At 51.8% G+C, this 15730-nt stretch overlaps 1 protein-coding gene across 11 annotated transcripts in view; it reads right to left on the reverse strand.

Moving 5' to 3' along the window:
- Positions 1-15730, reverse strand: part of LOC139057669 (DENN domain-containing protein 2D-like) — a 614144-nt gene that overhangs the window by 329564 nt on the left and 268850 nt on the right. The window lies entirely within an intron of this gene.

Here is a 15730-nt window from a genome sequence, read left to right on the forward strand (position 1 = left end):
ACACGCGGGATAGCAAAAAGCTATGGGTAGGGACATAGAGCAAGCATAAAATTGTAACTACGTTGTAGACCCCGTTGGTCTCGCTTTTTTTGGCGGTGCCATGTTTTGGTATCGTTTGTAAGTCGACCCTCCTCCCCCCCCACTTCATATTTTCAAATTTAGAAAAATGGGTCGACTTACAGTCGTGTAAATAGGGTACTACATTAGCAGGAACACCGCTCCATAGAGCCTTCCAGAACCAAACCGACTCATTGTATGAAGACTGCACCCATTCCCTATGCTCCCGGCATAAACGAAACGCTGGCAAGAATTTTCGAGAATCATGACAAACAAGTCACACACGTGGCATCATACAAATTAAGAAGCCAACTGGTCCGAGTGAAAGACCCATTGGAATGTGGACGTTATCCTGGAGTAATATAGAAGATACCTAGTCAAAACTGCCATGCATCATACATCGGAGAAACAGGCAACTTCAGACAATGTATCAAGCAGCACCAAAATGATGTAGTTAAGGGACACACCGCTGCCAATACACTAGCTGAACATCACCTTAACATCGGTCACAACATTGATAAGAACTCAGTGACTGTCATCGACACAAAAAAATAATTATCATCCCGCCTCCTTTTGGAATCATTATTAATCGTGTTACACTTACACTCTTACACTTAATCAGACACGTGGAAGTCTACCAGAAATGTACACTAGATTGCCGTGCCCTCTACTAAATATATAAGGCATGGCCTAATTTGTCTCGCTTCTGTTTAGTTTATTTTTTTCGAAGTTTGGCGAGTTTTTGTTTGCTGCCAAGAAGAAAATGTGCACCCCTCGCCAGATGGTGTTCTGTCGAACCCTGGACTACGAAGCACCTGTGTGCACAAAGTCGTTCTTTTTCCCTCTCTGTTAGGGCACTGTAACTGACACATCAACACAGAGCGTATTAATTGTTATCTTGGGCAAGATGATCCGTACTTTTGAGCAGGTGTGATCAGCCCACACATTGCACCCAAACCAGGCCACCATGAGAGCCCACAGCGTTTCGGCAAGATCACGTGTAGATAAGGTTCGCCCACTTCTAACTCCAGCATAATGCATGAGGCACAAATGCTGCATCAGTCGTGGCATCTGCTCAAAGGCATGACAATTACACACTTTAGTAGTTTCAGTTTTTAATGTTATTGTCCAGAATTCATTATGATGCAGAGAGTAGCAGTGTCAGCTTTTTTTTTATGTTTGAAAATGGCTACCGTATTTTATATAACCTGCACCAAAATTGGCGAAATCTGTTTAAAAAGTGGGGTTGCGTGTTATCTGCAAATATGCAGGAAGGGAGGGAGCAGGCGGGGTTGGCTTCATGGCAACGTGCGACCTGCCGTGCAGAGTTCGAATCCCCATTGACATCGATGTGTGTTAAGCCAATAAGAGGCTAACACAGGTCACAGCCAGATCTACATCCATAGTCCTATCCGAAGCTTTCCTTTTTAAAAAAAAAAAATTTATTATACTGTCAGCCCCATTTGGGCTATTACCGCGTGGAAGAAAAAGAGAACAAACATACTCAAAAACTAAAGTACTCCCTATACAAACAATCTATGCATGCTTTTCAAGTCGGGTGCCCTTTCTTGTGTGCCCAGTTTGCGCAGTTGGCCAGCCTTGTATAGGCATCATGCGTGTGTGTCAGTGGCAAGCTTTAACAGCAAAAGAGAAACTGAATATTCTCATGTGGTGGTGACGTTAAGAACACAGTAGCAATACTGTGAAAGACAAAACTAACATTTATTGGGCGAACCTGTGCCCACAAAACAGGCTACACTTATAGCACAACGATAGCGGCGAACACGGTCGGCGATTGTCGAAAATCTGATCAGCGGGTCAAGCGCGTCGGCTTTTATAGATCAGTCGTGGAATGTTCCAGACTAATTGTTCGGACCCGCGTGCCTTCCACAAAGTTCTACACCATTCGCGTTACGCGATGAAATCAGATAATACAAGGTTCGGCCACAACAGACAGCCGGGTAGAAGCATCGATAACTTTCGAGAAACGGCGGATACATGCAGGCGCGTCCCTCGCTGCGCGATTATAGTTGTTAAGCGGCGAAACGTGGTCGCCCGATAAAGATAAGTACACGTGTCAATACCCCTCTCATAAAAAGCATCGACCCGATGCTGCAAACGAAGGTAATAAAAGCACTCGTAGCAAAGAAAAGAACAAAAATGGTGAAGTTCGTCAGCGTCCGTAAAAGGGTTTAAGGCGCACCACGTAGACCACTTCAGATCGTGCGCGGCGCCGCTGCGAATGCGAAATGCCGTCTGGCACGACCTCATAGTCCAGTGCGCCAATACGTCGGATGACCTTGTAGGGTCCGAACTAGCGTCGGAGTAGTTTCTCACTGAGTCCTCGTCGGCGTATCGGGGTCCAGACCCAAAGACGGTCGCCAGGTTGGTACTCGACGAAGCGTGGTCGGAGGTTGTAGTGTCGGCTGTCGGTCCTCTGCTGGTTTTTGATCCGTAGGCGGGCGAGTTGTCGGGCTTCTTCGGCGCGCTGGAGATAGGTAGCGACGTCAAGATTCTCTTCTTCAGTGACGTGCGGCAACATGGCGTCGAGCGTCGTCGTCGGGTTCCTGCCGTAAACCAACTTGAACGGTGTGATCTGTGTTGTTTCTTGCACCGCCGTGTTGTAAGCAAATGTTACGTACGGCAGGACGGCATCCCACGTCTTGTGTTCGACGTCGACGTACATCGCTAGCATGTCGGCGAGGGTCTTATTCAGCCGTTCCGTAAGACCATTCGTCTGCAGGTGGTAGGCCGTTGTCCTTTTGTGCCTTGTCTGACTGTAGTTCAGAATGGCTTGAGTGAGCTCCGCTGTAAAGGCCGTTCCTCTGTCGGTGATGAGGACTTCTGGGGCGCCATGTCGCAGCAGGATGTTTTCGACAAAGAATTTCACCACTTCGGCTGCGCTACCTTTCGGCAGTGCTTTAGTTTCAGCGAAGCGGGTGAAGTAGTCCGTCGCCACGACGATCCACTTATTTCCAGTTGTTGACGTCGGAAAGGGTCCCAGCAAGTCCATCCCGATCTGCTGGAATGGTCGGCAAGGAGGCTCGATTGGCTGTAGTAATCCGGCTGGCCTTGTCGGCGGTGTCTTGCGTCGCTGACAGTCTCGGCATGTTCTGACATAACGGGCGACGTCGGCGGTCAGATGCGGCCAATAATACTTTTCTTGTATCCTCGATAGTGTCCGGGAAAATCCTAGGTGTCCAGCGGTTGGATCGTCATGTAGGGCGTGCAATACTTCTGGACGAAGTCCTGACGGGACAACAAGAAGGTAGTTGGCGCGGACTGGTGAAAAGTTCTTCTTCACGAGTAGATTGTTTTGAAGCGTGAAGGAAGATAATCCGCACTTAAATGTCCTGGGGACAACGTCGGTGTGCCCTTCCAAATATTCGACGAGGCCTTTTAGCTCCGCGTCTGCCCGTTGCTGTGCAGCGAAGTCTTCCGCGCTTATCATTCCAAGGAAGCCGTCGTCATTCTCTCGTCGTCTAGCGGCGGCGGGTCAATGGGGGCGCGTGATAGGCAATCGGCATCGGAGTGTTTTCGTCCGGACTTGTAGGAGACAGTGATGTCGTATTCTTGTAGTCTGAGGCTCCACCGCGCTAGTCGTCCTGAAGGATCCTTTATATTCGCTAGCCAACACAACGCGTGATGGTCACTGACGACTTTGAATGGCCTGCTATAAAGATAAGGGCGAAATTTAGCTGTAGCCCAAACGATGGCGAGGCATTCCTTTTCGGTAGTAGAATAGTTGCCTTCCGCTTTTGACAGCGACCGGCTAGCGTAAGCTATCACCTGTTCGACTCCGTTTCTCCTCTGGACTAGAACGGCACCGAGGCCTAGGCTACTGGCGTCACTATGGATTTCTGTATCGGCGTACTCGTCGAAGTGCGCAAGTACCGGCGGCGACTGCATGCGTCGTTTGAGTTCTTCAAATGCGTCGGCCTGCGGCGTTTCCCACTTGAATTCAACATCACATTTAGTTAGACGTGTCAACGGCTCGGCAATGTGTGAAAAGTCCTTGAAAAAGCGCCTGTAGTAGGCACACATGCCAAGGAATCTACGCACTGCCTTCTTGTTGATGGGTTACGGGAACTGTGCGATTGCAGCTGTCTTTTGCGGGTCTGGACGGACACCAGATTCGCTGATTACGTGGCCTAGGAACAGAAGCTCATCGTAAGCGAAGCGGCATTTTTCCGGCTTCATAGTAAGCCCTAACGACTTGATGGCTTCTAGTACTGTCGCAAGCCGCTTGAGGTGATCGTCGAAATTTCCGGCGAAGACGATGACGTCATCCAAGTAAACGAGACAGGTCTGCCACTTCAATCCTGCTAATACCATGTCCATGACGCGCTGGAACGTTGCAGGCGCCGACCACAGTCCGAATGGCATAACCTTGAACTCGTAGAGGCCGTCTGGCGTGATGAAGGCAGTCTCTTCGCGATCCCTTTCGTCGACTTCTATTTGCCAGTAGCCAGTCTTGAGGTCCATCGATGAGAAGTATTTAGCATTGCAGAGCCGATCCAATGCGTCATCTATCTGTGGGAGGGGGTATGCGTCTTTCTTCTTGATTTTATTCAATCGACGATAATCGACGCAGGAACGTAGGGTTCTGTCCTATTTCTTAACTAAAACTACTGGAGAGGCCCACGGTCTTTTCGATGGCTGGATGATGTCGTCGCGCAGCATTTCGTCGACTTGGTGTCTTATAGCTTCGCATTCTCGCGTCGAAACTCTGTAAGGGCTCTGGCGGAGTGGTCGAGCGCACTCTTCGGTTATTATGCGATGCTTTGCGACTGGGGTTTGACGAATCCTCGATGACGTCGAAAAGCAGTCTTTGTATTGTCGAAGCAGACTTCTGAGCTGTTGTTTCTTAATCACGGGGAGACTTGGATTTATGTCGAAGTCTGGCTCGGGAACTACGGTCGTCGGGGTAGATGCGACAGAATCCGAGAAGACAAACGCATCGCTGGTTTCCTGTATTTCCTCGATGTATGCGATCATCGTGCCCTTGTTGATGTGCTTGAACTCCTGGCTGAAGTTTGTCAGCAACACCTTCGTGTTTCCTCCGTGCAGTCGAGTGAACCCTCTTGCGACGCAAATTTCACGGTCAAGCAGTAGACGTTGGTCGCCTTTGATGACGCCTTCTACGTCAGCGGGTGTTTCGGTGGCGACCAAAATGACAATGCTGGAGCGAGGCGGGATGCTCACTTGATCTTCGAGCACCCTCAAGGCATGGTGACTACGAGGGCTCTCCGGCGGTATCACTTGATCTTCCGACAGCGTTATTGACTTCGACTTCAGGTCGATGATTGCGCCGTGTTGGTTCAGGAAGTCCATGCCGAGAATGACGTCTCGTGAACACTGTTGGAGGATAACGAAGGTGGCAGGGTAAGTCCGGTCATGAACGGTAATTCTTGCCGCGCAGACTCCAGTCGGCGTAATGAGGTGTCCTCCAGTGGTTCGAATTTGAGGGCCTTCCCATGCAGTTTTAACTTTCTTCAAATGGGCGGCGATGTGTCCACTCATTACGGAGTAATCGGCCCCTGTGTTTACTAAGGCGGTAACTGCGTGGCCGTCGAGAAGCACGTCGAGGTCGGTGGTTCTTTGTCTGGCGTTGCAGTTACGTCTTGGCTAGATCACGGCTGCGTCGTGTTGAACTAAAGCTAGAACGGTGCGTCGTCAAGTCGTCTTTCGTCAGTGTAGTCTTGGCTTCCTGACTTCTTCGGGACGGCGGCGTGTCGTCATTAGGTCGTCGAGATGGTTTCTTCGTCGTCTTCGTCGGCGGCGGAGGATCTTTGCAGTTCGACGAACAGCAACCGCACCTCCATCGGTTGCTGCTTTTAGTTTTCCGGATATGGACTCGCAGTGCGGCCCCGGGCTGGGTTGGTGTATGGTCGGCGCCGCGGCGACAGGTAGCGGCCTGGTGACAACGAACGGGACGGTCGTCGAGGGCTCCATTGAGTAGCGGCGAGGTAGTCGGCGATGTCACGTGGGCGCTCTCCAAGCTATGGATGCGGCGCGTTGACGGCGAACCCTCGGAGTCCCATATCCCAGTATGGGCATCGGCGGTAGATGTGCCCGGCTTCTCTGCAGTGATAGCAAAGCGGACGGTGGTCGGAGGCGCGCCAAACGTCAGTTTTCCTTGGAACGCCGTGTGAGGGGACGGCTTAGCGTGCTGGCGGAGGGGGTGGTGATGGACGACGGAACTGTGTCGTCACTGGGCCCTGGCGTGGACGCGGAGGGGGTACGTGACGGCGGGCTACAGCGGCGTATGTCATCGCTTGCGGCTGAGGTTGCGGCAATTCAGGGGCTACTCCGAGTTGTAGTTGGACCTCCTCACGTACGGCGTTGGCAATCGACCCCACTTGAGGCTGCGACGACGGGAAGATCTTCTGAAGCTCCTCTCGTACGACTGCCCTGATAACCTCGCGCAGGTCGTCGGAGGCCAGTGAATGAACTCCGGCATAGTTTGTAGAGTTGGTGCGGTGGTCGAATTGCCGGTTTCGCATCTCGAGTGTCTTCTCGATGCTAGTGGCCTCGCGAAGAAACTCGTCGACGGTCTTCGGTGGGTTTCGTACCATACCGGCGAAAAGCTCCTCCTTTACACCACGCATTAGTAACCGGACTTTCCTTTCCTCGGACATTTCCGGGTCGGCGTGGCGGAATAGGCGGCTCATTTCTTCTGTAAAAATGGCGGTGGTCTCATTTGGTAGTTGCACCCGGGTTTCTAATAGCGCTTGGGCTCGTTCTCGGCGTACGACGCTTGCGAATGTCTGCAGGAAGCCGCTTCGGAAGAGGTCCCAGGTCGTAAAGGTGGGTTCTCGGTTTTCGAACCACGTCCTGGCAGCGTCTTCCAATGCGAAGAAGACATGTCGCAGTTTGTCGTCGCTATTCCAGTTGTTAAAAGCAGCGACCCTCTCGTATGTCTCAAGCCAGCTTTCCGGGTCCTCGAACGTTGAACCACGGAACGTCGGAGGCTCCCTGGGCTGCTGCAGCACGATGGGGGATGCTGGGGCTGCCATTCTTCCTGGTCGTCTCAGGCAAAAGTCTATGCTCCGGGGGCAGTTGTTGAAGACGGCGGCTTGCTCGATGATCCGGGACTACGTTGGTGCTGTCTTTGCATTCCGGGCTGGGATATCGGCTTGTCGGGGGCGTCCGGTACATGAACCAAAAGCACCTCCACCAGATGTCACGTGGTGGTGACGTTAAGAACACAGTAGCAATACTGTGAAAGACAAAACTAACTTTTATTGGGCGAACCTGTGCCCACAAAAGCGGGTCGGCTTTTATAGATCAGTCGTGGAATGTTCCAGACTAATCATTCGGACCCGCGTGCCTTCCACAAAGTTCTACACCATTCGCGTTATGCAACGAAATAAGATAACACAAGGTTCGGCGACAACAGACAGCCAGGTAGAAGCATCGATAACTTTCCAGAAACGTCGGACACATACAGGCGCGTCCCTCGCTGTGCGATTACAGTTGTTAAGCGGCGAAACGTGGTCGCCCGATAAAGATAAGTACACGTGTCAATATCGTACCTGCTGCTGAAAAAATCGACAACAGAGCTGCTGTGAGAAAGCACGACGTCAATGAGTCCTGCCTTCATGACTGACGGAACAAAAAAGAGTCTCTCAAAACTGCGAACAGGGACAGGCAAGCATTTCGCGGATCGAAGAATGGCACATACCCCACCTCGAAATGCAGGTTGCCAAATTCATTAAAGAGTGAATGAATCATGGCCTCGTTGTGTCAAAAGAGATGGTGCAGATGGCAGCCCTGAAGCTGGCCTGGGAAATGAGTTTCGTGCAAGCCGTGGATGAGTGCAGCGTTTATGGCCAGGCATGAAGTTTCGATGCGGCGGCGAACTACCATGTGCAAGTGGCTTCCCAACATGGAGAGAAACTGCTCAACTTTCAACGTTACATCATCGGACTTAGGAAAGAGCACTATGCTGGCCTTGCGGATCGCACTTGACGGGATCAAAGCGGCCGCTGTCCAGCTAGATAACGGGTCGAACGCAGTTGAACATTTAAAACAAACTTTAATTACTCTGAGAAGGTCAAAAAAGCAAGTCAAAAATACACAAAACGTTCAGTTTTAGCCCCGTAAAAAAGTGGTCCGGTCTCTAGGGCTGGTGGGGCGAGTCTGCCCGTCCCGCGCTTTTCCAACTGCGGTTTCCATCCCCGTCGCCGCCCCCAGGCACGGGAAACAACAGCCGACACCCCGAAGCGTCGTCACTGGGTCCCATTCAGGAACCGAACGGAGGGAGCGGGGTCCTTTCTCTCGCGCACAGCTTGGAGTCCGCGGGGGGCCAGTGAAAGAGAAAGCCATAAAAGTAAGGAAGGCTCGCTTCCCTCTTGAAAGAAAAGTCTGGCCGTGCATTCGCGATGCGCACAGAACACTCCCCGTCTGGTGTCTTTCGTTGTTAAGACGCCACCACTATATCACGGTCACAGCAAACGCACAACTTCTGTTGTTGGTCGGAAGAATGTTTTCACAACCCCGTCTTTGGCTGTTTTCAGCTCGACCTTGCGCACCCTTCCATCTGCGCTGGGCAGGCTTCGTGTAATCACTCCGACGGGCCAGTCGTTGCGGGTTGCTTCTTTATCCCTGAGTAGAACGACGTCGCCTTCTTTGAGGTCGGGTTTCGCTGCTTGCCATTTTCGGCGTTGTTGCAAAGTAGTGACATACGTTGTGCGCCAGCGCTTCCAGAACTCGTCAGCCAGGTTTTGCACGAGACGCCAATGCCGTTTGTAGAGGTTGCTTGTATCTAACTGCCCAGTTGTTACAGATGCGCTTCCGTGTTTTTGGGTTAAGAGTGTCGCCGGAGTTACGATTGTGGGATCTTCGGGGTCAGACGAAGTAGGAGTTATGGGCCTGGCATTAATGATGGCCGCAACTTCTGCCAAAAAGGTTGCAAGAATGTCATGCGTGAGTCGTTGATGACGTGACTGCATGAGCATTGAGTCAAGAATGCGACGTGCAATGCCTATCATCCGCTCCCATGCACCGCCCATATGGGACGCGTGCGGTGGATTGAATATCCATTTGCAGCCGTTTCCGCTGAGGAACTTGCCTATTTGTGAGCGATGAATGCCCTCTGCGCTGATTCCAAGTTCTCTGCAAGCTCCGATAAAATTGGTCCCGCAGTCAGAGCGTATTAGCTTGACGGGCCCTCGCACTGCTAGGAACCTTCGGAAGGCATTAATGAAACTCGACGTATCCATTGATTCGATCAGCTCAATGTGCACTGCGCGAATGCTTAAGCAAGTGAACATGACTGCCCAGCGCTTGCTGTTTGCAACACCACCTCTCGTTCGGCGAGAGGCAATCATCCAGGGACCAAAAACATCGATTCCAACATTCGTGAAAGGAGGATCTGTGCTGATTCGGTCTGCCGGAAGATCAGCTATCTTCTGGTCGTGAAAGCGCCCTCGCAGCTTCTTGCATGAAATGCATGCTTGCAGCACGGATGAGATGCACCTTTTACCTCCGACGATCCAATACCCAGCAGCTCGTACGGCTCCTTCTGTGAAGTGTCGGCCCTGGTGTTGCACGCATTCATGGTGGTGGCGCACGAGAAGCGTCGCTACATGGTGCCGACCCGGCAATAAGAGAGGGTGTTTCTCATCGTCTGGAAGGTCGCTTCTGTTCAAGCGGCCGCCGACGCGGATCAAGCCGTTGGCGTCTAAGAATGGGTCAAGCTTTCGAAGCAAGCTTGTCTTGTGAACCTGCTCTCCTCTCTGGATACAGCATATCTCTTCATAAAATGCGTCCTGCTGTACTGCGCGAATGATTACGAGCCTGGCTTTGGAGAGCGCCTCAACGGGAGCTACCTCTCCTTGTGATGCGTTCTTTGCGCGATGGGCAACCTGGATCAGACTTGCTACAGCACGAGTGAGAGATTTCCAGTTCGAGAGTCTATGAAAGCGTTCAGCTCCGAGTCGCTGTCGTTTGTTCACCTCCGTCGCCAGAGTGCAGACTTCAGGGCGTATTTCTTTGTCTTCGTCAGGATTTAAGAGGATGAAGCTCGACGACCGTGCTTCCTCTTCTCGTCGTGAGAGAAAATCAGGTCCGCACAACCAGTTCGTGCTCTTAAGCTGTGCCGCTGGAATCGCTCTAGTGGCGTGGTCTGCTGGATTTTCGTCTGTGTGAACGTATTTCCATTGTTCAGGTTGCGTGCTGCTACGTATCCGCTGCACCCTGTTGGCCACATACACGTAGAACCTTCTTGTTTCGTTGTATATGTAACCCAAGACCACTTTGCTATCCGTGTAGAACGTGACCGAGTTCGGCCGGAAGTCCAATTCTCGTAGTATAGAATCGGTCATCTCTACAGCAAGCACTGCTGCACACAACTCAAGCCTTGGGATGGTGTGTTCTGGTTGCGGAGCAAGCTTGGCCTTTCCCATGACAAATCCGACGTGTTTGTTTCCTTGCTTGTCAGTCACGCGTAGGTATGCCACAGCTGCGACGGCCCTTGTGGACGCGTCTGAAAATACATGAATGTCCCTGCTTTCGGCTTCAAGCGTCGAGACTGGCGCATACGTTCTTCGCACGTGAAGGTGCTGTAGTGCCTGGAGAGAGTTCTTCCACTCGTCCCATCTCTGCTTTTTCTCGTCCGAAAGCGGCGTGTCCCAGTCATAACCCTTCGTCACGAGGTCACGGAGAAGGTACTTGCCTTGAACCGTTATTGGAGCCACAAACCCTAGTGGATCGTAAAGGCTGTTGATGGTCGACAGCACTACTCGCCGCGTATATGGCCTGTCCTGACGAGGAGCCCTGAAGACGAAGTTGTCGTCGCCTATGTCCCACAGCAGACCGAGACTTCTCTGCGTAAGCGACGCGTCTGTGCCGAAGTCGAGGTTCTTCAGTCCCTGGGCGTGGTCCTCTCGAGGAAATGCATTCAGCACATTCTGCCTATTCGAAGCTATCTTGTGCAGCCTTATGTTAGCCGTTGCAAGCATTTTCTGTGTTCTTTGCAGCAGACTAATGGCATCTTCTTCGCTCGGAAGAGACTTAAGTGCATCATCGACGTAGAAATCTCTTTCAACGAACTTCCTGGCATCTTCGCCAAATCGTGGGGCAGCTTGTTGGGCAGTCCGTCGAAGGCCATACGTTGAAACAGCTGGCGATGGGCTGTTGCCGAAAACGTGAACCTTCATTCGGCACTCTATGATTTCTCTGGAGATATCGTTGCCCTTAAACCAGAGGAACCTCAGGTAGTTCTGATCGTCCTCGCGAACCATGAAACTGTAGAACATTTGCTGGACGTCCGCTGTAACCGCAACTGGTTCTTGCCGGAAGCGTATCAAAATCCCCACAAGGTTATTCGTCAGGTCAGGGCCGGACAGGAGAACGTTGTTCAGAGATACCCCTTCATACTGAGCGCTGGAGTCAAACACGACTCGGATTTGATCAGGCTTCTGGGGGTGGTGAACGCCGAATATGGGCAGATACCAACATTCTTCGTCCACGTGAAGTGGTGGAGCTTCCTCCGCATGACCCTTGATGAAGAGCTCGTTCATGAAGTTCACGAAACGTTCCCTTGTTTCAGGATTTTTTCGCAGGGTACGCTGTAGCGAGAGCAGACGAGACAGAGCTTGTTCTCTGTTGTTCGGAAGCCGACTTCTCGGTGTGCGAAAGGGGAGAGGGGCGACCCAATTGTTTAATTTGTCTTGGGTGAATTCACTATTCATTATCTTGAGGAATGTCTTGTCTTCCATGGAGAGAGCACGCTGGTTGTCAAATTTTGTTGTCTCGAAAAGATGCGGGGCCAGGTTGTCATCCAATGTTGCTGCCAATCGTAAATCTTTTGAGACCTTATCCGCAGAGTAGAGAATCGGCGCCTCCCTAACAAAGAAATGTCTTGGGCATGGCTCAAAAAGAGATGGTCGCCCACTGTCCAGCACATGGGTCTTGAACACGTTGACGCTGCCCGTTTTCCGCGTTCGACCAACGCAAACATCGCCGACAATGACCCATCCGAGGTCGAGCTTCTGAGCATACGGCGCGTCGTGGGGTCCGTTGATTGTCTGACGAACCTTGTGAGCTCTTAGAATGTCCCGGCCAAGGAGGAGCAGTATTCCAGCCTCCTCAAGAGGCGGAATGTGATTTGCTACTGACTTCAAGTGCGGGTAGTGCCTTGCAGCGTCAGGTGTCGGAATTTCGTCTCTGTTTTCTGGAATTGCCTTGCACTCGAGGAGAGGTGGAAGAGGAAACTTGACTTCGCCTGACATGCTCTGCACGAAAAAACCATGAGCGACTCCTCCAACCACTTCAGTACTGCCGGAGCAAGTGCGGAGCGTGTATTGCGTAGGCGTCCCCTTCACTCCGAAATCGTTGAGGAGTTCTGGCCTAACCAACGAGCAATTACTCTGGTCGTCAAGAATCGCGTACGCTCTAACTGTCTTCTCAGGCTGAGTCTCATGGGTGACCTCTACGAGGCAGATTTTGGCACACGACCTTGTGCTGTTGTCAGCGTTTGCCACTTCAGTACGCCTAGATGTGACTCTTCTTTCTGAGTCATCTGTGGTACTGTCATCAGACCCACTAGCCCTTGACGGCTCTGAGGTTGGCGGTGCTGGGTGAAGCACTGTGGCGTGGTCGGCGCTGTCGCATATGAGGCATATCACAACTGCCTGACATTGCCACTGCATGTGGTTCTTGGATGAGCAGCATCGTAGGCAGATCCCTTGCTTCTTTATGAAAGATTGCCGCTCTTCCAAAGTTTTCTCACGGAAGGCGCGACACCTTTCCAAAGGGTGAGGTTTCTTGTGATATGGACACCACCTTTTAAAGTCCTTCGATTCCGGTTGCTGTTCGTTAGCAGTGGCACCTCGATTAATTTTGGCAGAAGCAGGATCCACTTCTGTTTTCCTTGCTGACACAGACGATCTTTGCCGCGTGGTCTTGGTACCATTGTCTTCCTTCCTTTGATTGAGTTCAGACGAGGCATTTTGTGGATGCAAGATGAAACTCGGGTCGTTCCTCATGCTGGCCTGATCTCTAACAAATTTGCTAAAGAAAGAAAAGGGTGGAAATGCAGTGTCGTGATCTTTCTTGTATTTCGACCCCGCCGACATCCAATTTTCTTGAAGTCCAGATGGCAACTTTGAGACAATTTTGTTGACCCCTCTTGCGGTATCCAAATAGCCAAGACCGGCAAGATACGGGTCAGTTTTCGCAGCCTCGAGTTCTAGCAGGAGGTCGCCAAGTTCCTGGAGTCTGGTATTTTCCCGGTAAGATATCTTCGGGAAGTCTTCCAGCCGCTTCAGTAGTGCCTCCTCAATTGCCTCAGGGCGCCCAAAGACGTCGTCGAGCCGTTTCCACACAACGTTCAAGCCCGTTGAAAAGTCATCCACGTGCACCGATTTCAACCTCCGAGCCTGATTTGACGATTCAGGGCCAAGCCATTTGATGAGGAGGTCTAGCTCTTCTTGGGCAGAAAGACCTAGATCTCTGACGACACCTTTGAACGATGATTTCCAAGCGCGAAAGTTCTCAGGTCGATCATCAAACTTGATAAGACCGCTTGAAACAAGGTCTTTGCGGCACAGGAATTTGAGGACATCGGCTAGCTCTGAGCTTGAACTGTTGTGTGTCGGGGCGTGCACAAGCGGCTGCGGATCAACTCGTAAGTCCATAGGAGGACTCGTAGCTCCAGCATGCTTAAAACTTGGGTTGTTAGGGGCAGCATGGTAGTCAGGTGGACGTTCATCAGCTCGCAGACACATCGAATTATTCGCAGCTGTGTTGGCCCTCGGTGACGTGCGAGCATTGTTTACGTCGTCGCTTGAGTTGGTAACGGCCTCCTCAGTAAACGCGAGCGCAGAGTTGCGTAGGGCTTGCTGCTCATCGATATAACTCCTAGTCTGCAGCGTTCGGTCCACAGGAGGGAGCGTGCGCATGCGCTCCCCGCCATCCAGCTCCACGGCTGCCTCGAGCGCATTCGCCTGGGCGTTTGCAGCTGCCGCTTCTTTTTCATGCTGCAAAATATCCAATTCAGCCTCAATCCTTGCCTTCTCAATACGCATCGCGGCCTCTCTGCGACCAAACTCTGCTCTGGCCCGGACGGCTTCAGCTTGTGCGCGTGCTTGTACAGCGGCTAGGCTGATTGTTGACGAGCCCGATCGTCGTGACCTCGAGGAAACTCTTGAGTGGGCCGATAGAGAGTGCTGCGACATTACCTCTTGTAAGCGGTCACGTTCTCGTTCTGACGCCTCACGTAATTTGTCGCTCACAGTCACATAACGATCTGCGTCGATTGCTTTTTGAAGTTCCAATTCCTCCTGGGTTTCAGATCTGCTCGTTTTGGCGAGGAAGGTAGAGTATCTGGCTGCGACGTGTTCGTAGCGCTCATAGCTTGCGCGAAGCTGCGTTGCGGCGTTGTTAACGTCTTCCTCTTTTGCACATGACACTTTGAAAATAGCTGTCTCCACGTTCTTCCAGCCAGCGTCTATTCTCCGGCAGTGCTCTTCGCGGCTCGTTTCATACGTTTCTTTAGCTTTCATAGAAAACGTAGTTGCTCTTTGTGGTCGAATATTTGCCGTGGAAGCTTCATGCTCAGCTGTCATAATTTGAGACGTTTCAGGCGTCAGCTTGTCCTGATCCATTTTGGCGTGCGTGCTTCACGACGTATCTCACTCAAAGCGGACGTATGCCGTGAAGCCTGCTAAGCTGCGCGATGAAATTTGAAACGAGCCCACCTTGTCGTTGCCCTGTGTGCCGTCAGCTGCTCAACTTGTAGGCGATGCCGTGTCCTTGCAGTAGGCGGATGTCATGGTCAAACCGGAGGTCTTGCCGTGCGACGTATTCCACTGCAGTGGATGTTGAGTTGGCGGCCGATGGCAGTCGACTTCACTTTTTTACTATGCTGGCCTCGCGGATCGCACTTGACGGGATCAAAGCGGCCGCTGTCCAGCTAGATAACGGGTCGAACGCAGTTGAACATTTAAAACAAACTTTAATTACTCTGAGAAGGTCAAAAAAGCAAGTCAAAAATACACAAAACGTTCAGTTTTAGCCCCGTAAAAAAGTGGTCCGGTCTCTAGGGCTGGTGGGGCGAGTCTGCCCGTCCCGCGCTTTTCCAACTGCGGTTTCCATCCCCGTCGCCGCCCCCAGGCACGGGAAACAACAGCCGACACCCCGAAGCGTCGTCACTGGGTCCCATTCAGGAACCGAACGGAGGGAGCGGGGTCCTTTCTCTCGCGCACAGCTTGGAGTCCGCGGGGGGCCAGTGAAAGAGAAAGCCATAAAAGTAAGGAAGGCTCGCTTCCCTCTTGAAAGAAAAGTCTGGCCGTGCATTCGCGATGCGCACAGAACAAGCACAACTACTTTCTATCTCAGGTAGGAAGTGCTGACCAAACTCCAGTATACTTAAAGATGCCGATGGACATGAATCTGGAAAAAAGGAGCTCAAGCTCTATTAGTGTGCTGAGTAGTAGAGACACCAAGCTGCGCTGCACAGTGATGAGGTGAGCTTTGGGCAACGGCACTAAACTGCACCTGTGCCTGATATTCAAGGGCAAGGCACGACCAAGTACACCATTGCCTCCAGGAATCGCTGTGCTGGTGTAAGACAATTCCTGGATGAACAGTGACCTCATCAATGACTAGATTCGAGCAATCTGAGAAAAAAAGACTAGGTGCCTCGTAGGCACACCGGTCGATG

The sequence above is a fragment of the Dermacentor albipictus genome, chromosome 3 (genome assembly GCF_038994185.2).
Source record: "Dermacentor albipictus isolate Rhodes 1998 colony chromosome 3, USDA_Dalb.pri_finalv2, whole genome shotgun sequence".
Taxonomy (NCBI): Eukaryota; Metazoa; Arthropoda; class Arachnida; order Ixodida; family Ixodidae; genus Dermacentor; species Dermacentor albipictus.